Consider the following 23163-nt stretch of genomic DNA (forward strand, 5'->3'; position numbering starts at 1 on the left):
TTCTCCTTTTTTACATTTCTCCAGCAATTGCTATTCTCTGCAGTTGCATGGTAGAGGATACTGACGGGCTGTCTGATCAACAGTGATCGGCTGCACAGCAGACACTGGGGGAGGGAACAAGGAAGCAGAGGGGCTGTCAGGTCCCTCTGATAGTGGCAGCTGCTGGAAGAATCTCTTCTTGCAACCGCACAGTGCTCTTTCTGACCGGTCGCATCAGACATGGTCGTGACCATGTCAGGGAAAGCCTGGCTGGTCTGGTCGCATCAGTGGCAAGTGGTTAAGAAAATATAATTCTCATTCCATCTTTCTAAAAACAGGGCCAGCAACCTTCCCGGCCCCATGGAGACCGAAACCGTTTAGATTCATTGGAAAAAAATCTAACAGGAGAGAAGCCAAAGGTGCAACAGCCTGCACAACAGGTAAAATAGTTTCCACCAGTTAATTATCTTCTTCCTGACTGGTCGCATCAGACATGGTCGTGACCATGTCAGGGAAAGACCAGCTGGTCTGGTCACATCAGTGGCAAATGGTTAAGAAAATATAATTCTCATCCCATCTTTCTAAAAACAGGGCCAGCAACCTTCCCGGCCCCTTGGAGACCGCAACCGTTTAGATTCATTGGAAGAAAATCTTACTGGAGAGAAGCCAGAGGTGCAACAGTCTGCACAACAGGTAAAATAGTTTCCACCAGTTAATTATCTTCTGTCTAAGGTAGTTTTCTCATACGTCCTAGAGGATGCTGGGGTCCACTTCAGTACCATGGGGTATAGACTGTTCCCCAGGAGCCATGGGCACTTTAAGACTTTTCAAGGGTGTGAACTGGCTCCTCCCTCTATGCCCCTCCTCCAGACCTCAGTTTAGAAAATGTGCCCAGGCAGACTGGATGCACTCCAGGGGAGCTCTACTGAGTTTCTCTGAAAGACTTTGTTAGGATTTTTATTTTCAGGGAGGACTGCTGGCAACAGTCTCCCTGCTTCGTGGGACTTAGGGGGCAGAAGTAGGAACCAACTTCCTGAAGAGTTTCATGGCTCTGCTTCTGGCTGACAGAACACCATTAGCTCCTGAAGGGTACTGAACACTAGCTGCGGCTATGCGCTCACTCCCGCAACCTGCCATCACCCCCCTTACAGAGCCAGAAGTTAGAAGACAGGTGAGTGCGCAGAAGAGGATCTTCAGTCATCGTGACGGCTAAAAGGTACCGCGCAGCGGACAGGAACGCTGCGCGCCATGCTACCCATCAAACACAGGTACTGCAGGGTGCAGGTCGGGATGGGGGGGGGGGGGGGGGGCAGCATGAAACCTAATCAAAACTGGCTAATAAGGGGATATAAGTTGCTGAGGCACAGTCCTACCCCCGCCAGTATAAAAAATTAGTATTGAAATCTGAGGAGAAATGCGCCATTACGGGGTGCGGGGCTTCTTCCTCAGTCAGCTAGCACACTGCTCAGCGCCATCTCTAGCAAGCTGCAGAGAAAACCGCTGGTCCTCCTCCACTTCTGAACCAAGTATCATGGTGCAAAACAGGGGGGGGCACAGTGTAAATTGGTGCTATATTGTAAATTTATCATTATAAAAGCGTTACAGGTCTGTGGGCATTTTGTGTTACACAGGGTTATTATCACTAGCGCTGGGTTGTGAGCTGGCAAAATCCTTCTGTGTCCTTCTGAAAGATTTTACTGGGGGTCTGTCCCCTATAAGTCCCGGAGTGTCTGTGGTGTGGTTGTACACGTGTGTGACATGTCTGAGGCAGGGAGTTCTTCCCCTGAGGGAGCCATTTTAGGGACACAGAGTTGTAATGTGGTGGCGCTGCCGGCACACCATGAGCCTGAATTACGTGATAGTGTGAATCATATCAGTAAGAGATTAGATAAGTCTGAGTCTCATGCAGAAAACTGGAGAAAATCAGTGGAAGATGTGATTTTTCATAGTTCTGCCTTTTTCATCCACATTCGACCCTTCTGGGTCACATAAGAGACCATTTGCACAAATAGTACAAACGGATACCGACACGGACTCTGATTCCTGTGTCGACACTAGTGATTCTAGGGGAATAGATCCTAAATTGGCAAAAAGCATTCAATATATGATTGTTGCTATAAAGGAGGTCTTGGAAGTTAAGGAAGCCCCTCCTTTACTTCAGGACAAGGCTTATTTTTATAAGGAAAAGAAAATTAATGTAACTTTCCCTCCTTCTCACGAGCTAAATACTCTCTTAGAGGGAGTTTGGACAAACCCTGAAAAGAAATTTCAGATTCCAAAAGGGATTCAGGTTGTTTATCCTTTCCTGGCATGTGCGTGGGTGGGTGAGTAATGCTATCGAAAAATGATCAGATAACTTGTCATCTGAATATGACACATTAGATAGAGACAAGATACTCCTAACGTTAGGTCATATCAAAGACGCTGCTGTGTACATGCTAGAAACCATGAAAGATATTGGGCTCTTGGGTTCAAAATCCGCTACCATGGCAGTCTCGGCTCGGAGGGCGTTGTGGATTTGCCAATGGAATGCTGACGCAGATTCCAAATGAAATATGGAGGCTCTCCTGTATAAAGGTGAGGCCTTGTTTGGAGATGGGCTGGATGCTTTAGTCTCTGCGGTTACCGCAGGTAAGTCGACATTCTTGCGTTATGCTGCTGCGTCGGCGAAAAAGACACATCACTCAGATGCAGTCCTTTCGGCCCAACAAATACAAAAAGGGTAAATATTCCCTCTTTCTTTGCAGGTAGAGGGAGGGGAAGAGGAAAAAAGTCCACAGCGTCTCCAGGATCGCAGGAGCAGAAATCATTGCCTGCTTCTGCCAAATCTGCAGCATGATGCTGGTGCTCCCTTGCGGGAGTCTGCTCGGGTGGGAGCACGTCTGAAACTTTTCAGTCAGATCTTGATTCAATCTGGCCTGGACCCATGGGTCTTGCAAATAGTGTTCCATGGATACAAACTGGAGACCCCCCATGCCGATTTTTCAAATCGACCTTGCCAGCTTCTCTTCCGGACAAAGAAGTTGTAACAGCTACAATTCAAAAATTATGTCAGGATCAAGTCATTGTCCTGGTACCCTTATCACAACAAGGAGAAGGTTTTTATTCAAGCCTCTTCGTAGTTCCGAAGCCGGACGGCTCGGTCAGACCAATTTTAAACCTCAAAAATTTGAATCTCTTCCTGAAAAGGTTCAAGTTCAAGATGGAATCTCTGAGGGCAGTGATTTCCAGTCTGGAGGAAGGGGACGTCATGGTGTCAGTAGACATAAAAGATGCTTACTTACATTTTCCCATTTATCCTCCTCATCAAGCTTATCTGAGATTGGCAATACAGGATTGCCATTACCAGTTCCAGACATTGCCGTTCAGACTCTACATGGTACCGAGGGTGTTCACCAAGGTGATAACAGAGATGATGGTTCTCCTTCGACAACAAGGAGTCAATTTAATTCCTCACCTGGACGATCTCCTGATAAAAGTGAGATCCAGGGAACGGTTGGTGCAGAACATTGCACTCTCCCTGTCAGTACTCCAACAACACAGTTTTCCAATGTCTCAATTGGAACCGACGGCAAGATTGTCCTTTCTGGGGATGATACTGGACACAAGTACAGAGGGTGTTTCTTCCAGTAGAAAAGGCTCTGGAAAATCCAGAGAATGGTCAAACAAATTTTGAAACTGACAAGAGTGTCGATCCATCAATACATTCGGTTGTTGCGAAAGATGGTAGCGGCCTAAGAGGCCATACAGTTTGGCCGATTCCATGCCAGAGTATTCCAGTGGGACCTGTTGGATAAGTGGTCCGGATCCCACCTACACATGCACCAGAGGATAATCCTGTCGTCCAAAGCCAGAATTTCTCTATCGTCCTAAGTGGATGCTGGGGTTCCTGAAAGGACCATGGGGAATAGCGGCTCCGCAGGAGACAGGGCACAAAAGTAAAGCTTTTACAGGTCAGGTGGTGTGTACTGGCTCCTCCCCCCATGACCCTCCTCCAGACTCCAGTTAGATTTTTGTGCCCGGCCGAGAAGGGTGCAATTCTAGGTGGCTCTCATAAAGAGCTGCTTAGAGAGTTTAGCTTAGGTTTTTTATTTTACAGTGATTCCTGCTGGCAACAGGATCACTGCAACGAGGGACAGAGGGGAGAAGAAGTGAACTCACCTGCGTGCAGGATGGATTGGCTTCTTGGCTACTGGACATGAAGCTCCAGAGGGACGATCACAGGTACAGCCTGGATGGTCACCGGAGCCACGCCGCCGGCCCCCTCACAGATGCTGAAGCAAGAAGAGGTCCAGAATCGGCGGTTGAAGACTCCTGCAGTCTTCTTAAGGTAGCGCACAGCACTGCAGCTGTGCGCCATTTTCCTCTCAGCACACTTCACACGGCAGTCACTGAGGGTGCAGGGCGCTGGGGGGGGGGCGCCCTGGGAGGCAAATGAAAACCTTTAAAAAGGCTAAAAATACCTCACATATAGCCCCAGAGGCTATATGGAGATATTTACCCCTGCCTAAATGTACTAAATAGCGGGAGACGAGCCCGCCGGAAAAGGGGCGGGGCCTATCTCCTCAGCACACGGCGCCATTTTCTGTCACAGCTCCGCTGGTCAGGAAGGCTCCCAGGTCTCTCCCCTGCACTGCACTACAGAAACAGGGTATAACAGAGAGGGGGGGCAAAATAAATGGCAATATATTAATATAAAAGCAGCTATAAGGGAGCACTTAATCATAAGGCTATCCCTGTCATATATAGCGCTTTTTGGTGTGTGCTGGCAGACTCTCCCTCTGTCTCCCCAAAGGGCTAGTGGGTCCTGTCTTCGTATAGAGCATTCCCTGTGTGTCTGCTGTGTGTCGGTACGTGTGTGTCGACATGTATGAGGACGTTATTGGTGTGGAGGCGGAGCAATTGCCAAATATGAGGATGTCACCTTCTAGGGGGTCGACACCAGAATGGATGCCTTTATTTGTGGAATTACGGGATAGCGTCAACTCGCTTAAGCAGTCGTTTGCCGACATGAGGCGGCCGGACACTCAATTAGTGCCTGTCCAGGCGCCTCAAACACCGTCAGGGGCTGTAAAACGCCCCTTGCCTCAGTCGGTCGACACAGACCCAGACACAGGCACTGATTCCGGTGGTGAAGGTGACGAATCAACCGTATTTTCCAGTAGGGCCACACGTTATATGATTTTGGCAATAAAGGAGATGTTACATTTAGCTGATACTACAGGTACCACTAAACAGGGTATTATGTGGGGTGTGAAAAAACTACCAGTAGTTTTTACCGAATCAGAAGAATTAAATGACGTGTGTGATGAAGCGTGGGGTGCCCCGATAAAAAAACTGCTAATTTCAAAGAAGTTATTGGCTTTATACCCTTTCCCGCCAGAGGTTAGGGAGCGCTGGGAAACACCTCCTAGGGTGGACAAAGCGCTAACACGCTTATCAAAACAAGTGGCGTTACCCTCTCCTGAGACGGCCGCACTTAAAGATCCATCAGATAGGAGGATGGAAAATATCCAAAAAGGTATATACACACATGCAGGTGTTATACTACGACCAGCTATTGCGACTGCCTGGATGTGCAGTGCTGGGGTAGTTTGGTCAGAGTCCCTGATCGAAAATATTGATACCCTGGACAGGGACAATATTTTACTGTCGTTAGAACAAATAAAGGATGCATTTCTTTATATGCGTGATGCACAGAGAGATATCTGCACACTGGCATCACGGGTAAGTGCTATGTCCATTTCGGCCAGAAGAGCTTTATGGACACGACAGTGGACAGGCGATGCGTAGAGGAGTTATTTGGGGTCGGTCTATCGGATTTGGTGGCCACGGCTACGGCCGGGAAATCCACCTTTCTACCTCAAGTCACTCCCCAACAGAAAAAGGCACCGACCTTTCAACCGCAGCCCTTTCGTTCCTTTAAAAATAAGAGAGCAAAGGGCTATTCATATCTGCCACGAGGCAGAGGACGAGGGAAGAGACAGCAACAGGCAGCTCCTTCCCAGGAACAGAAGCCCTCCCCGGCTTCTACAAAAGCCTCCGCATGACGCTGGGGCTTCGCAAGCGGACTCGGGGGCGGTAGGCGGTCGTCTACGAATTACAGCGCGCAGTGGGCTCACTCGCAGGTAAATCCCTGGATCCTGCAGATAATATCTCAGGGGTACAGGTTGAAATTAGAGACAGAGCCACCTCGCCGTTTCCTGAAGTCTGTTTTACCAACGTCCCCCTCAGAAAGGGAGACGGTTTTGGAAGCCATTCACAAGCTGTATTCTCAGCAGGTGATAGTCAAGGTACCTCTTCTACAACAAGGGAAGGGGTATTATTCCACTCTTTTTGTGGTACCGAAGCCGGATGGCTCGGTAAGGCCTATTCTAAATCTGAAGTCCTTGAACCTGTACATAAAGAAGTTCAAGTTCAAGATGGAGTCACTCAGAGCAGTGATAGCGAACCTGGAAGAAGGGGACTTTATGGTATCCTTGGACATCAAGGATGCGTATCTCCACGTTCCAATTACCCCTCACACCAGGGGTACCTCAGGTTCGTTGTACAAAACTGTCACTATCAGTTTCAGACGCTGCCGTTTGGTTTGTCCACGGCACCTCGGGTCTTTACAAAGGTAATGGCCGAGATAATATTTCTTCTTCGAAGAAAAGGCGTATTAATTATCCCATACTTGGACGATCTCCTAATAAGGGCAAGGTCCAGAGAACAGCTAGAGATGGGTTTAGCACTATCTCAAGAGGTGCTAAAGCAGCACGGATGGATTCTGAATATTCCAAAATCCCAATTAATGCCGACAACTAGTCTGCTGTTCCTGGGGATGATTCTGGACACAGTTCAGAAAAAGGTTTTTCTTCCCGAAGAAAAAGCCAAGGAGTTATCTGACCTGGTCAGGAACCTCCTAAAACCAGGAAAGGTGTCTGTACATCAATGCACAAGAGTCCTGGGAAAAAATGGTAGCTTCTTACGAAGCAATCCCTTTCGGCAGATTCCATGCAAAGGGATCTGTTGGACAAATGGTCAGGGTCGCATCTTCAGATGCACCTGCGGATAACCCTGTCGCCGAGGACAAGGGTATCCCTTCTGTGGTGGTTGCAGGAGGCTCATCTATTGGAGGGCCGCAGATTCGGCATGCAGGATTGGATCCTGGTGACCACGGATGCCAGCCTGAGAGGCTGGGGAGCAGTCACACAGGGAAGAAATTTCCAGGGAGTGTGGTCGAGCCTGAAAAAGTCTCTTCACATAAGCATTCTGGAACTAAGAGCAATCTACAATGCTCTAAGCCAGGCGGAACCTCTGCTTCAAGGAAGACCGGTGTTGATCCAGTCGGACAACATCACGGCAGTCGCCCATGTAAACAGACAGGGCGGCACAAGAAGCAGGAGGGCAATGGCAGAAGCTGCCAGGATCCTTCGCTGGGCGGAGAATCACGTGATAGCACTGTCAGCAGTATTCATCCCGGGCGTGGACAACTGGGAAGCAGACTTCCTCAGCAGACACGACCTTCACCCGGGAGAGTGGGGACTTCATCCAGAAGTTTTCCACATGCTATTAAACCGTTGGGTAAAACCAATGGTGGACATGATGGCGTCTCGCCTCAACAAAACACTGGACAGGTATTGCGCCAGGTCAAGAGATCCGCAGGCAATAGCTGTGGACGCGCTGGTAACACCTTGGGTGTACCAGTCGGTATATGTGTTTCCTCCTCTGCCTCTCATACCAAAGGTATTGAGGATTATACGGCAAAGAGGAGTAAGACTAGTGGCTCCGGATTGGCCAAGAAGGACTTGGTACCCGGAACTTCAAGAGATGGTCACGGACGATCCGTGGCCTCTACTTCTGAGAAGGGACCTGCTTCAGCAGGGTACTTGTCTTTTTCAAGACTTACCGCGGCTGCGTTTGACGGCATGGCGTTTGAATGCCAGATCCTAAAAGGAAAAGGCATTCCAGAAGAAGTCATTCCTACCTTGATAAAGGCAAGGAAGGAAGTCACCGCGAAGCATTATCGCAGTATTTGGCGAAAATATGTTGCGTGGTGCGAGCAGCGGAGTGCTCCGATGGAGGAATTTCAACTGGGTCGTTTTCCTACATTTCCTGCAATCAGGATTGTCTATGGGTCTCAAATTGGGATCTATTAAGGTTCAAATTTCGGCCCTATCAATATTCTTCCAAAAAGAATTGGCCTCAGTCCCTGAGGTCCAGATTTTTATCAAAGGAGTACTGCATATACAGCCTCCTGTGGTGCCTAAGGTGGCACCGTGGGATCTAAATGTAGTTTTAGATTTCCTCAAATCCAATTGGTTTGAACCACTAAAGAATGTGGATTTGAAATATCTCACATGGAAAGTGACTATGTTACTGGCCCTGGCTTCGGCCGGGAGAGTATCTGAACTGGCGGCTTTGTTTTATAAAAGCCCTTATTTAATTTTCCATTCGACATAGGGCAGAGCTGCGGACGCGTCCGCATTTTCTCCCTAAGGTGGTATCAGCGTTTCACCTGAACCAGCCTATTGTAGTGCCTGCGGCTACAGACGACTTGAAGGACTCCAAGTTGTTGGACGTTGTCAGAGCCTTAAAAATATACATTTAAAGGACGGCTGGAGTCAGAAAATCTGGCTCGCTGTTTATACTGTATGCACCCAACAAGTTGGGTGCACCTGCTTCTAAGCAGTCGATTGCTCGTTGGATTTGTAACAAAATTCAACTTGTACATTCTGTGGCAGGCCTGCCACAGCCTAAATCTGTTAAGGCCCATTCCGCAAGGAAGGTGGGCTCATCTTGGGCGGCTGCCCGAGGGGTCTCGGCATTACAACTCTGCCGAGCAGCTACGTGGTCAGGGGAGAACACGTTTGTAAATTTTTACAAATTTGATACCCTGGCAAAGGAGGACCTGGAGTTCTCTCATTCGGTGCTGCAGAGTCATCCGCACTCTCCCGCCCGTTTGGGAGCTTTGGTATAATCCCCATGGTCCTTTCAGGAACCCCAGCATCCACTTAGGACGATAGAGAAAATAAGAATTTACTTACCGATAATTCTATTTCTCGGAGTCCGTAGTGGATGCTGGGCGCCCATCCCAAGTGCGGATTATCTGCAATACTTGTACATAGTTATTGTTAACTAATTCGGGTTATTGTTTAGGAAGCCATCTTTCAGAGGCTCCTCTGTTATCATACTGTTAACTGGGTTTAGATCACAAGTTGTACGGTGTGATTGGTGTGGCTGGTATGAGTCTTACCCGGGATTCAAAATCCTCCCTTATTGTGTACGCTCGTCCGGGCACAGTACCTAACTGGAGTCTGGAGGAGGGTCATGGGGGGAGGAGCCAGTACACACCACCTGACCTGTAAAAGCTTTACTTTTGTGCCCTGTCTCCTGCGGAGCCGCTATTCCCCATGGTCCTTTCAGGAACCCCAGCATCCACTACGGACTCCGAGAAATAGAATTATCGGTAAGTAAATTCTTATTTTCGCTCCTGTGGTGGCTACACAGTTCTCACCTACTAGAGGGACGCAGGTTCGGGATTCAGGACTGGGTCCTAGTAACCACGGATGCAAGTCTCTGAGGCTGGGGTGCAGTCACACAGGGAAAAAGCTTCCAAGGAAGATGGTCAAGTCAAGAAACTTGTCTTCACATAAACGTTCTGGATTTGAGAGCCATTTATAACGGCCTTCTACAAGCTGTGCATCTTCTTCATGATCTACCAGTACAGATCCAGTCGGACAATGTAACAGCAGTAGCGTACATAAACCGTCAGGGCGGAACGAAAAGCAGAGCGGCGATGGCAGAGGCAACAAAGATCCTCCTCTGGGCTGAAAGACATGCAAGAGCTCTGTCGGCAATTTTCATTCCGGGAGTGGACAACTGGGAAGTAGACTTCCTCAGCAGACACGATCTCCATCCAGGAGAATGGGGCCTCCACCAAGAAGTCTTCGCAGAGGTGGCAGGTCTTTGGGGAGTACCTCAAGTAGACATGATGGCATCTCGTCTCAACAAGAAGCTTCAGAGATATTCTTCCAGGTCGAGAGACCCTCAAGCAATAGCAGTGGATGCACCGGTGACGCAGTGGGTGTTTCGGTCAGTGTATGTCTTCCCTCCACTTCCACTAATTCCAAAAGTTCTCAAGATCTAAAGAACAATAGTTCGAGCGATCCTCATTATCCCAGACTGGCCAAGGAGGGCTTGGTATCCAGATCTTCAGGAGTTACTGATAGAAGACCCTCGGCCTCTTCTTCTTCGCGAGGACCTGCTACAGCAGGGGCCGTGCGTGTATCAAGACTTACCGCGGCTACGTTTGACGGCATGGCTGTTGAGCGCTGGTTCCTAACCCGAAAGGGTATTCCCAAAGAAGTCATTCCCACACTTATTCAGGCCAGGAAAGGAGTAACGTCTGGAGAAAATATGTGTCTTGGTGTGAATCCAAGAAGGCTCCTACGGAAGAGTTCCAGTTGGGACGTTTTCTCCATTTTCTGCAGGCAGGTGTAGAGGCGGGCCTACGATTTGGTTATCTCAAGGTCCAGATTTTGGCCTTATCAATTTTCTTTTAAAAAACAATTGGCCTCCCTTCCAGAAGCCCAAACGTCCGTGAAAGGGGTGCTGCACATCCAACATCCATTTGTGCCTCCGGTGGCACCATGGGATCTTAACGTGGTATTGCAGTTCCTTCAATCACATTGGTTTGAACCTCTACAGGAGATAGAATTGAAGTTTCTCACTTGGAAAGTGGTGATGCTTTTGGCCTAGGCATCCGCAAGGCGGGTATCTGAGTTGGGGGCCTTGTCTCACAAGAGTCCTTACCTGATCTTCCATGAAGATAGGGCAGAGTTGAGAACTCAACAATTTCTTGCAAAGGTGGTTTCGTCTTTCCATATAAACCAACCTATTGTGGTGCCAGTGGCTACTGACACCTTCACTGCGTCAAAGTCTCTTGATGTGGTTAGAGCTTCGAACATTTATATCGCAAGAACAGCTCAGATACGGAAAGAGGCTCTGTTTGTTCTGTATGCTACTAAGCAGACCATTGCACGCTTGATCAGAGGGACGATTCAGCACGCTCATTACACGGCAGGATTGCCGATACTGAAGTCGGTAAATGCCCAGTCTACTAGAAAGGTGGGCTCATCCTGGGCGGCTGCCCGGGGGTCTCGGCGTTCCAACTTTGCCGAGCAGCTACTTGGTCAGGGTCAAACACGTTTGCAAAGTTTTAGAAGTTTGACACCTTGGCCGATGAGGACCTCAAGTTTGGTCAATTGGTGCTGCAGGGTCATCCGCGTTCTCCCACCCGTACTGGAGCTTTGGTTTAACCCCATGGTACTGAAGTGGACCCCAGCATCCTTTAGGACATATGAGAAAATATGATTTTAATACCTACCGGTAAATCCTTTTCTCCTAGTCCGTAGAGGATGCTGGGCACCCGACCCAGTGCGTAATTTACCTGCAGTTGTTAGTTTTGTAGTTACACAAATGTTGTGTTACGATTATTTTCAGCATGTTGCTGCAATTGTTCATGCCGTTGGCATGCGTTATGTTGAATGGCATGTTGTTCGTCATGCTTGAGGTTTGAGCTGGTAGGAATCTCACCGATAAATTAAAAGTAAATCCTTTCCTCAAAATGTCCGTCTCCCTGGACACAGTTCCTATACTGAGGTCTGGAGGAGGGGCATAGAGGGAGGAGCCAGTTCACACCCTTGATAAGTCTTAAAGTGCCCATGGCTCCTGCGGAACAGTCTATACCCCATGGTGCTGAAGTGGAACCCAGCATCCTCTACGGACTAGGAGAAAAGGATTTACGGGTAGGTATTAAAATCCTGTTTTAATTGGGCTAGGTGAGGAAAGTGGTGCTAATCTATGCAGCCTTTTTACATAGAATTTGACATTAAAAACAAGCCCTCCTTTAAAACTGGGTAAGGATGTCTGCTTCCAGCGTGGTCAGGAATATAAAAACATGATGCACATAATGGTGCAATACATTTGGTATAAAACACAGTTTTTTCAAAGTAAAACTAAAGTATCCTCCATTTTAACTGGGGTTGCAGCAGTAGTAAAATTACAGGGAGAGAGCAATGGGAACAAGTTTCTGGATCTCCCCTTATGTATGAATAAAGGGTCATTCCATGTCAGTTCCCACAGGCATGACACCCACTGACTCATGATGCTTTGTACACTTCTACTGACACGTAGCTACTCACCAATGTAAAATTTTTCTCTTGCCAGGCTGCTCAGTTTGAGATATAGGTGGTCAAAATTTCAAAACATTGCTCAGAAATGCCGCTCCTGATGCTATTTTTTTTTTTTTGTGAGTGTATGTGGGGAAAAATCCTTTCCCTTACGTCCTTGGGGATACTGGGAATCCATTTAGTACCATGGTGTATAGACTGGTCTATTAGGAGCCTTGGGTACTTTACGAATTTGATAGTGTCCGCTGGCTCCTCCCTCTAAGTCCCTGCCTGCTTCGTGGGGTAAAGGGGGGGGGGGGACAACCTCACCTGACCTCACCTCACACCTCTTTGAAGGGTTAATGGTCCCGTTGCCCACTGACAGGACACTGAGCTCCTGAGATAACTATTCGCAAGCTCCACCACGGCGAGCGTACATTCTCGCAGCACGCAACCACCTCTAACAGAGCCTGAAGAATGAAGAGTGGTGAGTACTGAGCCGGCGACCCAGTTAGCGGGTCACCGGCCATTATGGCGGCATGAGGGTACGGAGATGCATGGCTTCTACTTGGGGCGGCTGGGTCTCCAGACTCGGTACACAATGCAGACGCACAGCTTCTGAGGGGGCGAGCTGAGTCTCAGTACACTGTACACAGTACCCAGACTGGCATTACAAACTTAAAAGGGGACTGACTCCAAAATTACCTCAGCCAGTATAAAAAAGAGTGAGAAGACTGCACGCCATTGAAGGGGCGGGGCTTCACTATGAGCGGATCCAGCAGCTCAGCAGCACAATTTTTCCTCTGCAGCGGGCACAGACCCTGACTGACAGGGACGCACAGCTCCTCCAGAGTGACTCCAGATTACCTCAGCGGTACCAGGGGGTCATAGCAGGGGGGAGCGATTATTAGTGTAATGAGTCCCTAATATACGTACTTAGTCTGCGACCCGGCTAAGCGTGACATTAATGGCAAGGGCGTCGTGTGCTGGCTCCATGCTATCGCTGTGTCTCTCTTGAAGGGCTCTTTGTGGGTTAATTGTGCTTTCTCTTACGTCCTAGAGGATGCTAGGGACCACTTAGTACCATGGGGTATAGACATTTCCGCAGGAGCCCTGGGCACGTTAAAACTTTTTCTCTGGCAGGTTCCACAGGTTATCCACAGGATGCATCGGGGCTTCACCATATAATCCCGCCCACTGACTCAGTCAAATCAGCTTTTGTATGGTGCGGCAGGAAGCCGGACCATGGTCACAGGGCTGCTGTTAATAGCAGCCTGAAGCTTTTATTATTTTATTTTTATAGTCTTACTATGTTTTTGAGCGACTTTTCTTAACAGCGTCTTAAACGCATACTAGAAAGAGTCACTCCAACAACTCCCCACCGGGTCGCAACAACGCTTACCTTCGCGGTACAGTGCTGTCTCGACGGGTGTCTGTGTCGGATGTTCTAGCAGGTCCAGCAGACATAACCAGGCTGTGGCCGGAGCATGGGGGGGAAGGTAAGTCTATGGATTTCCTCTTACTAGAGGGGTCCAGACACAGCTACACTGTATTGGTGGAGACTACAAACAGTGTGTTGATGCGCCGAACACTGTCTGGTGCGACAGCGCTACGCTCTAGGGATCATAGGCGCCAGGACTAGGTTGAGGCCGCGATCCTTAAAGTTTAAGTCAATGGGGGGAATCAGACGCTCTCCTGGCCGCCCCTCCCCCAAGTTCATGTCCAGTTTCCGCGCGTCTCCCGTCCATGAACTGAATGACCTCGCTTCCGTCTCAGACACTACCGCGAGGGTACTCGGTCACAGCTTAGACGCCGCGGTTGTGTACACTAGAGTTTGCCGGACCGAGTCGTAGGCCTTAGTGTCTGCATACACGTGGCACTTCATTGAGCATCTGTGTCCGTTAGTGAGCGTCCGTGTCTTGCATCAGTTATCAGAACGGCAGTGTACCCCAGTAGCGTCTGAATCCACTCAGCGTCTTGCGAGCGTATTTGTTTGGATATGGAAGTGTGGTGAGTCTCCCTGTATCCCACTCTATGGAGGAAGGGTATACAGTACTAAAAATTCTCTCTACTTGTTAGTATTAATTGTTAATTTTAGTACATATTGCATATGAGACCTGTATATTACTGTTGTTTCTCATTCGTCCTAGAGGATGCTGGGGACTCCAAAAGGACCATGGGGTATAGACGGGATCCGCAGGAGACATGGGCACTTTAAATGCGTGTGAACTGGCTCCTCCCTCTATGCCCCTCCTCCAGACCTCAGTTAGATTCTGTGCCCAGAGAGACTGGACACACACCAGGGGAGCTTTACAGAGTTTCTCTAGAAAAGAGTTTTGTTAGGTTTATTATTTTCAGGGAGCACTGCTGGCAACAGGCTCCCTGCTTCGTGGGACTGAGAGGAGAGAAGCAGACCTACTTCTGTGAGTTTAAAGGTTCTGTTTCCTAGGCTACTGGACACCATTAGCTCCAGAGGGTCCGATCACTTGGTGCGCCTAGCTGCTCGTTCCCGGAGCCGCGACGCCGTTCCCCCCCCCGCATAGCCTGAAGAGAGAAGCCGGGTGAGTAGCAGAAGCAAGAAGAGGCTGCAGAAGACTTCTGATCTTCTGAGCCATTGCTCCCACACACCAATGACACTATATGGGTGCAGGGCGCAGGGGGTGCGCCCTGGGCAGCAATTAAACCTCATTTCTCTGACGTCCTAGTGGATGCTGGGACTCCGTAAAAGGACCATGGGGAATAGCAGCTCCGCAGGAGACAGGGCACAAGAATAAAAGCTTTAGGATCAGGTGGTGTGCACTGGCTCCTCCCCCTATGACCCTCCTCCAAGCCTCAGTTAGATTTTTGTGCCCGGCCGAGAAGGGTGCAGGCTAGGTGGCTCTCCTGAGCTGCTTAGAATAAAAGTTTAAATTTAGGTTTTTTTATTTTCAGTGAGTCCTGCTGGCAACAGGCTCACTGCATCGTGGGACTAAGGGGAGAAGAAGCGAACTCACCTGCGTGCAGAGTGGATTGGGCTTCTTAGGCTACTGGACATTAGCTCCAGAGGGACGATCACAGGTACAGCCTGGATGGGTCACCGGAGCCGCGCCGCCGTCCCCCTTACATAGCCAGAAGAGACGAAGAGGTCCGGTGAAATCGGCGGCAGAAGACGATCCTGTCTTCAGACTAAGGTAGCGCACAGCACCGCAGCTGTGCGCCATTGCTCTCAGCACACTTCACACTCCGGTCACTGAGGGTGCAGGGCGCTGGGGGGGGGGCGCCCTGAGACGCAATATAAGAGATTACCTTAGGTGGCAAAAGAATACATCACATATAGCTCCTGGGCTATATGGATGTATTTTAACCCCTGCCATTTTTACACAAAAAAGCGGGAGATAAGGACGTCGTGAAGGGGCGGAGCCTATCTCCTCAGCACACAAGCGCCATTTTCCCTCACAGCTCCCCTGGTAGGACGGGCTCCCTGACTCTCCCCTGCAGTCCTGCTTCAGAATCAGGGTAAAAAAGAGAAGGGGGGGGGCACTTTTGGCAGCAAATAACCATAGAATCAGCAGCTATAAGGGAATAACACTTATATAAGGTTATCCCTGTATATATATATATATAGCGCTGGGTGTGTGCTGGCAGACTCTCCCTCTGTCTCTCCAAAGGGCTTGTGGGGTCCTGTCCTCTATCAGAGCATTCCCGGTGTGTGTGCTGTGTGTCGGTACGTGTGTGTCGACATGTATGAGGAGGAAAATGATGTGGAGGCGGAGCAATTGCCTGCGTTAGTGATGTCACCCCCTAGGGAGTCGACACCTGACTGGATGATCGTATTTAAACAATTAAGTGATAATGTCAGCACTTTGCAAAAGACTGTGGACGACATGAGACAGCCGGCAAATCAATTAGTGCCTGTCCAGGCGTCTCAGACACCGTCAGGGGCCCTAAAACGCCCGTTACCTCAGTGGGTCGACACAGACCCAGACACAGATACTGAGTCTAGTGTCGACGGTGATGAGTCAAACGTAATGTCCAGTAGGGCCACACGTTACATGATCACGGCAATGAAGGAGGCATTGAACATTTCTGACACTACAAGTACCACTAAGAAGGGTATTATGTGGGGTGTGAAAAAACTACCAATAGTTTTTCCTGAGTCAGATGAGTTGAATGAGGTGTGTGATAAAGCGTGGGTTTCCCCCGACAAAAAACTGCTAATTTCTAATAAATTATTGGCACTATATCCTTTCCCATCAGAGGTTAGGACACGTTGGGAAACACCCCCTAGGGTAGATAAGGCGCTCACACGTTTATCTAAACAAGTAGCGTTACCGTCTCCTGATACGGCCACCCTCAAAGAACCAGCTGATAGAAGGCTGGAAAATATCCTAAAAAGTATATACACACATACTGGTGTTATACTGCGACCAGCAATCGCTTCAGCCTGGATGTGCAGTGCTGGAGTAGCGTGGTCGGATTCCCTGACTGAAAATATTGATACCCTGGATAGGGACAATATATTGTTAACTATAGAGCATTTGAAGGATGCATTACTATATATGCGTGATGCACAGAGGGATATTTGCACCCTGGCATCAAGAGTAAGTGCTATGTCCATTTCTGCCAGAAGAGCGTTATGGACGCGACAGTGGTCAGGGGATGCGGATTCCAAACGACATATGGAAGTATTGCCGTATAGAGGGGAGGAGTTATTTGGGGCTGGTCTATCGGACCTGGTGGCCACGGCAACGGCTGGAAAGTCCACCTTTTTACCCCAGGTCACTTCACATCAGCAGCAAAAGACACCGTCTTTCCAAACCCAGTCCTTTCGTTCCCATAAATACAAGCGAGCAAAAGGCCACTCTTTTCTGCCCCGGGGCAGAGGAAGGGGAAAAAGACTGCACCATGCAGCCGCTTCCCAGGAGCAGAAGCCCTCCCCTGCTTCTGCCAAGTCTTCAGCATGACGCTGGGGCTTTACAAGCAGACTCAGACATGGTGGGGGCCCGTCTCAAGAATTTCAACGCGCAGTGGGCTCACTCGCAAGTGGACCCCTGGATTCTACAGGTAGTGTCGCAGGGGTACAAACTGGAATTCGAGGCGTCTCCCCCTCGCCGGTTCCTGAAGTCTGCTCTACCAAAGTCTCCCTCAGACAGGGAGGCAGTTTTGGAAGCCATTCACAAGCTGTATTCCCAGCAGGTGATAATCAAGGTACCCCTCCTACAACAGGGAAAGGGGTATTATTCCACGCTGTTTGTGGTACCGAAGCCGGACAGCTCGGTGAGACCAATTTTAAATCTGAAATCCTTGAACACTTACATAAAAAGGTTCAAATTCAAGATGGAGTCACTCAGAGCGGTGATAGCGAACCTGGAAGAAGGGGACTATATGGTGTCTCTGGACATCAAGGATGCTTATCTCCACGTCCCAATCTACCCTTCTCACCAAGGGTATCTCATGTTTGTAGTACAAAACTGTCATTATCAGTTTCAGACGCTGCCGTTTGGGTTGTCCACGGCACCTCGGGTCTTTACCAAGGTAATGGCCGAGATGATGATGATTCTTCGAAGAAAAGGCATCTTAATTATCCCTTACTTGGACGATCTCCTAATAAGGGCAAGGTCCAGGGAACAGTTAGAAGTCGCAGTAGCACTATCTCTGGTAGTGTTACGTCAGCACGGGTGGATCCTAAATATTCCAAAATCGCAGCTGATTCCAACGACACTTCTTCTGTTCCTAGGAATGATTCTGGACACAGTCCAGAAGAAGGTGTTTCTCCCGGAGGAGAAGGCCAGGGAGTTATCCGAGCTAGTCAGGAACCTCCTAAAACCAGCCCAGGCGTCAGTGCATCAGTGCACGAGGGTCCTGGGAAAAATGGTGGCTTCTTACGAAGCGATTCCATTCGGAAGATTCCATACAAGAACATTTCAGTGGGATCTACTGGACAAATGGTCCGGATCGCATCTTCAGATGCATCAGCGGATAACCCTGTCGCCAAGGACAAGGGTGTCTCTTCTGTGGTGGCTGCAGAGTGCTCATCTACTAGAGGGCCGCAGATTTGGCATTCAGGATTGGATCCTGGTGACCACGGATGCAAGCCTGAGAGGCTGGGGAGCAGTCACACAGGGAAGAAATTTCCAGGGCTTGTGGTCAAGCATGGAAACATCTCTTCATATAAACATTCTGGAACTAAGGGCCATTTACAATGCCCTAAGTCAAGCGAAACCCCTGCTTCAGGGTCAGGCGGTGTTGATCCAATCGGACAACATCACGTCAGTCGCCCACGTAAACAGACAGGGCGGCACGAGAAGCAGGAGGGCAATGGCAGAAGCTGCAAGGATTCTTCGCTGGGCGGAAAATCATGTGATAGCACTGTCAGCAGTGTTCATTCCGGGAGTGGACAACTGGGAAGCAGACTTCCTCAGCAGACACGACCTTCACCCGGGAGAGTGGGGACTTCACCCAGAAGTCTTCCACCTGATTGTAAACCGTTGGGAAAAACCAAAGGTGGACATGATGGCGTCCCGTCTAAACAAAAAACTAGACCGGTATTGCGCCAGGTCAAGGGACCCTCAGGCAATAGCGGTAGACGCTCTGGTAACACCGTGGGTGTACCAGTCAGTGTATGTGTTCCCTCCTCTGCCTCTCATACCAAAAGTACTGAGAATCATAAGAAGGAGAGGAGTAAGAACTATACTCGTGGCTCCGGATTGGCCAAGGAGGACTTGGTACCCGGAACTTCAAGAAATGCTCACGGAGGACCCGTGGCCTCTACCTCTAAGAAGGGACTTGCTCCAGCAAGGACCCTGTCTGTTCCAAGACTTACCGCGGCTGCGTTTGACGGCATGGCGGTTGAACGCCGGATCCTGAAGGAAAAAGGCATTCCGGATGAAGTCATCCCTACCCTGGTCAAGGCCAGGAAGGATGTAACCGCAAAACATTATCACCGCATTTGGCGAAAATATGTTGCGTGGTGTGAGGCCAGGAAGGCCCCTACAGAGGAATTTCAACTGGGTCGTTTCCTCCATTTCCTGCAAACAGGACTGTCTATGGGCCTAAAATTAGGGTCCATTAAGGTTCAAATTTCGGCCCTATCGATTTTCTTCCAAAAAGAACTGGCTTCAGTACCTGAAGTTCAGACATTTGTAAAAGGGGTACTGCATATACAGCCTCCTTTTGTGCCTCCAGTGGCACCTTGGGATCTCAATGTTGTGTTGAGGTTCCTAAAGTCACATTGGTTCGAACCACTCACCACTGTGGACTTAAAATATCTCACATGGAAGGTGACGATGCTGTTAGCCCTGGCTTCAGCTAGGCGTGTGTCAGAATTGGTGGCTTTATCGTATAAAAGCCCTTACTTAATATTTCATTCTGACAGGGCAGAATTGAGGACTCGTCCTCAATTTCTACCTAAGGTGGTTTCTGCTTTTCACATGAACCAACCTATTGTGGTACCTGCGGCTACTAAGGACTTGGAGGACTCCAAGTTGCTTGACGTGGTCAGGGCCCTGAAAATATATGTTTCCAGGACGGCTGGAGTCAGGAAATCTGACTCGCTGTTTATCGTGTATGCACCCAACAAACTGGGTGCTCCTGCTTCTAAGCAGACGATTGCTCGTTGGATTTGTAGTACAATTCAACTTGCTCATTCTGTGGCAGGCCTGCCACAGCCAAAATCGGTAAAAGCCCATTCCACAAGGAAAGTGGGTTCATCTTGGGCGGCTGCCCGAGGGGTCTCGGCTTTACAACTTTGCCGAGCAGCTACTTGGTCAGGGGCAAACACGTTTGCTAAATTCTATAAATTTGATACCCTGGCTGAGGAGGACCTGGAGTTCTCTCATTCGGTGCTGCAGAGTCATCCGCACTCTCCCGCCCGTTTGGGAGCTTTGGTATAATCCCCATGGTCCTTACGGAGTCCCAGCATCCACTAGGACGTCAGAGAAAATAAGATTTTACTTACCGATAAATCTATTTCTCGTAGTCCGTAGTGGATGCTGGGCGCCCATCCCTAGTGCGGATTGTCTGCAATACTTGTATATAGTTATTGTTACAAAAATTCGGGTTATTATTGTTGTGAGCCATCTTTTCAGAGGCTCCTTCGTTTATCATGCTGTTAACTGGGTTCAGATCACAAGTTGTACGGTGTGATTGGTGTGGCTGGTATGAGTCTTACCAGGGATTCAATATCCTTCCTTATTATGTACGCTCGTCCGGGCACAGTATCCTAACTGAGGCTTGGAGGAGGGTCATAGGGGGAGGAGCCAGTGCACACCACCTGATCCTAAAGCTTTTATTCTTGTGCCCTGTCTCCTGCGGAGCCGCTATTCCCCATGATCCTTACGGAGTCCCAGCATCCACTACGGACTACGAGAAATAGATTTATCGGTAAGTAAAATCTTATTTTTGGGCACTGGCATGACAGTATACAGTGCATAGGCACTGTATACAGACCCCCGCCAGTATAAATAAACGCGGGACAGAGGAGCGTCATGTAGGGGGCGGGGCTTCGTCCTCCAGCTCTAATCAGTGCTTTTTTCCTCTCCATAGCAAGCTGCAGAGACGCTGGTCCTGGCCCTTCACTTCTGTATCAAGTAACAGAGTGCAAAAGCGGGGGGGGGGGGGGGCACAGCATATTTGGTGTTGTATTGATTTATTTATAAAAGCACTGCTTGGTCTGGGGTTTGTAAATTCTTTCAGACCGGGTGCGGCGCTGAGTGTGAGCTGGCAAACTCCCTTTCGGTCTCTCTGGAGGGCCTTACTGTGGGTCTGTCCCCTATAGCTCAGTGTGATTGTGGGTGTCTGTACACGTGTGTTGACATGTCTGAGGCTGGTTGCTCTTCCCAGGAGGAGGCTGGTGCGGGGGCAGAACAGACTGTGGGAGTGACTCCGTCTGCACCGCCGACTGCTGATAGGGTGGATATGTGGAATGTTTTAAATGCAAGTGTGGCTTTGTTGCATAAGAGATTAGACAAATCTGTGTCTCAGAACCAAGCATGGACATAATCCATGGGAGATGTTTTGTCACAAACTCAGACTTCAGGGTCACAGGAGCGTACGTTTACCCAGATAGCAGATACAGATACCAACACGGATTCGGACTCGTGTCGACTATAATGATGCCAAGTTGAATCCCAAACTGGCTAAGAGCGTGCAGTACATTATTGTGGCTATAAAGGATGTTTTACATATCACTGAGGACCACGCTGTCCCTGACACAAGGGTCTGTATGTTTAAAGGAAAGAAACCTGAGGTAACGTTTCCTCCCTCTCATGAACTTAACGCTCTTTTTGAAAAGGCTTGGGAAGCGCCTGACAAAAAGTGGCTGATTCCCAGGAGAATTTCTATGGCATACCAGTTTCCCTCTGAGGATAGGTTAGGGTGGGAGTCCTCTCCCACGGGGGACAAAGCTCTGGCGCGATTGTCCAAGAAGGTGGCGCTACCGTCCCATGACACGGCAGCCCTTAAAGATCCTGCAGATCGTAAACTGGAAACTACTTTGAAATCTGTTACAACGGGTACGCTGCTTAGGCTGGCCTTAGCATCGGCATGGGTTAGTAGCGCGATTGAAAATTAGGCAGATAACTTTGTCATCTGACAGACACCCTGTATAGGGATAGCGTGCTTTTGACGCTGGATCATATCAAGGACGCTGCAGTCTATCTAAGGGAGGCTGCGAGAGATATTGGCCTCTTGGGATCAAGGGCAATGCCATGGCAATCTCGGCTAGGAGGGCGTTGTGGACACATCATTGGAATGGGGATGCTGATTCTAAAAAGGCTATGGAATCTCTGCCCTATAAAGGTGGAGTTTTGTTTGCAGAAGGTCTCGCGGACCTGGTTTTGACAGCTACCGTGGGTCAGTCTTCATTTCTGCCTTTTGTCCCTACACAGCAGAAGAAAACGCCTCACTATCAGATGCAGTCCTTTCGGTCTAATAAATTCAAGAAAGTACGAGGGTCCTCCTTTCTTGCTGCTAGAGGCAAGGAAAAGGGAAAAAGGTCGCCTGCTGTGGCTAGCTCCCAGGAGCAGAAGTCCTCCCCGGCTTCTGCTAAATCCACTGCATGATGCTGGAGCTCTCATGCAGGAGTCCGCACCGGTGGGGGCGCGTCTTCAGCTCTTCAGTCAGGGCTGGGTTCACTCGGGCCTAGATCCTTGGGTGCTGGAAATTGTGACCCAAGGACACAAACTGGAGTTTCAAGACATGACCCCACACCGATTTTTCAAATCGGCCTTGCCAGCTTCTCTTCCGGAAAGGGAGGTAGTGTGTGCTGCAATACCCAAGCTGTGTCAGCATCAAGTCATTGTCGCGGTACCCCCGTCACAACAGGGGGAAGGTTTTTTATTCAAGCCTGTTCGTGGTCCCGAATTCTGAACTTAAAATCCCTCAATCTGTTTTTAAAAAGGTTCAAATTCAAGATGGAATCTCTCCGAGCAGTCATCTCCAGTCTGGCAGGGGGGGATTTTATGGTGTCAGTCGACATACAGGATGCTTACCTGCTTGTTCCCATATATCCTCCTCATCAGGCGTACCCGAGGTTCGCTGTTCAGGATTGTCATTACCAGTTTCAGATGTTGCCGTTTGGTCTATCCACGGCCCCGAGGAATTTCACCAAAGTAATGGGGGAAATGATGGTGCTCCTGCACAAGCAAGGGGTCACAATTATCCCGTACTTGGACGATCTCCTGATAAAGGCGAGATCAAAGGAGCAGTTGCTGAAAAACGTTGCACTCTCCCTGACTGTTCTGCAACAACATGGCTGGCTTCTACATTTGCCAAAGTCACAGTTGATTCCGACAACACAGCTGTCGTTCTTGGGCTTGATTCTGGACACGGAAATGCCAGAGTTTTTCAGTGGGACCTGTTGGACAAGTGGTCCGTGTCCCATCTACACATGCACAGGAAGATATGCCTATCTCACAGGGCCAGGATTTCTCTCCTGTGGTGGCTCCAAAGTTCCCACCTCCTAGAGGGTCGCAGGTTCGGGATCCAAGATTGGATCCTGGTGACCATGGATGCGAGTCTCTGAGGTTGGGGAGCGGTCACCCAGGAGGAA

The 23163-nt window shown here is 49.3% G+C and overlaps 1 protein-coding gene across 1 annotated transcript in view; it reads left to right on the forward strand.

Annotated features, from left to right (window-relative positions):
• The first annotated feature begins 318 nt into the window (after positions 1-318).
• The window catches only part of LOC134933849 (serine protease FAM111A-like), a 187460-nt gene continuing 164615 nt past the window's right edge, over positions 319-23163 (forward strand). Inside the window, exons 1-2 of the mRNA XM_063929362.1 lie at positions 319-419; positions 571-672. The gene's annotated coding sequence lies outside the window, so the exon portion shown is untranslated. The remainder of the gene's footprint in view (positions 420-570; positions 673-23163) is intronic.

The sequence above is a fragment of the Pseudophryne corroboree genome, chromosome 6 (genome assembly GCF_028390025.1).
Source record: "Pseudophryne corroboree isolate aPseCor3 chromosome 6, aPseCor3.hap2, whole genome shotgun sequence".
Taxonomy (NCBI): Eukaryota; Metazoa; Chordata; class Amphibia; order Anura; family Myobatrachidae; genus Pseudophryne; species Pseudophryne corroboree.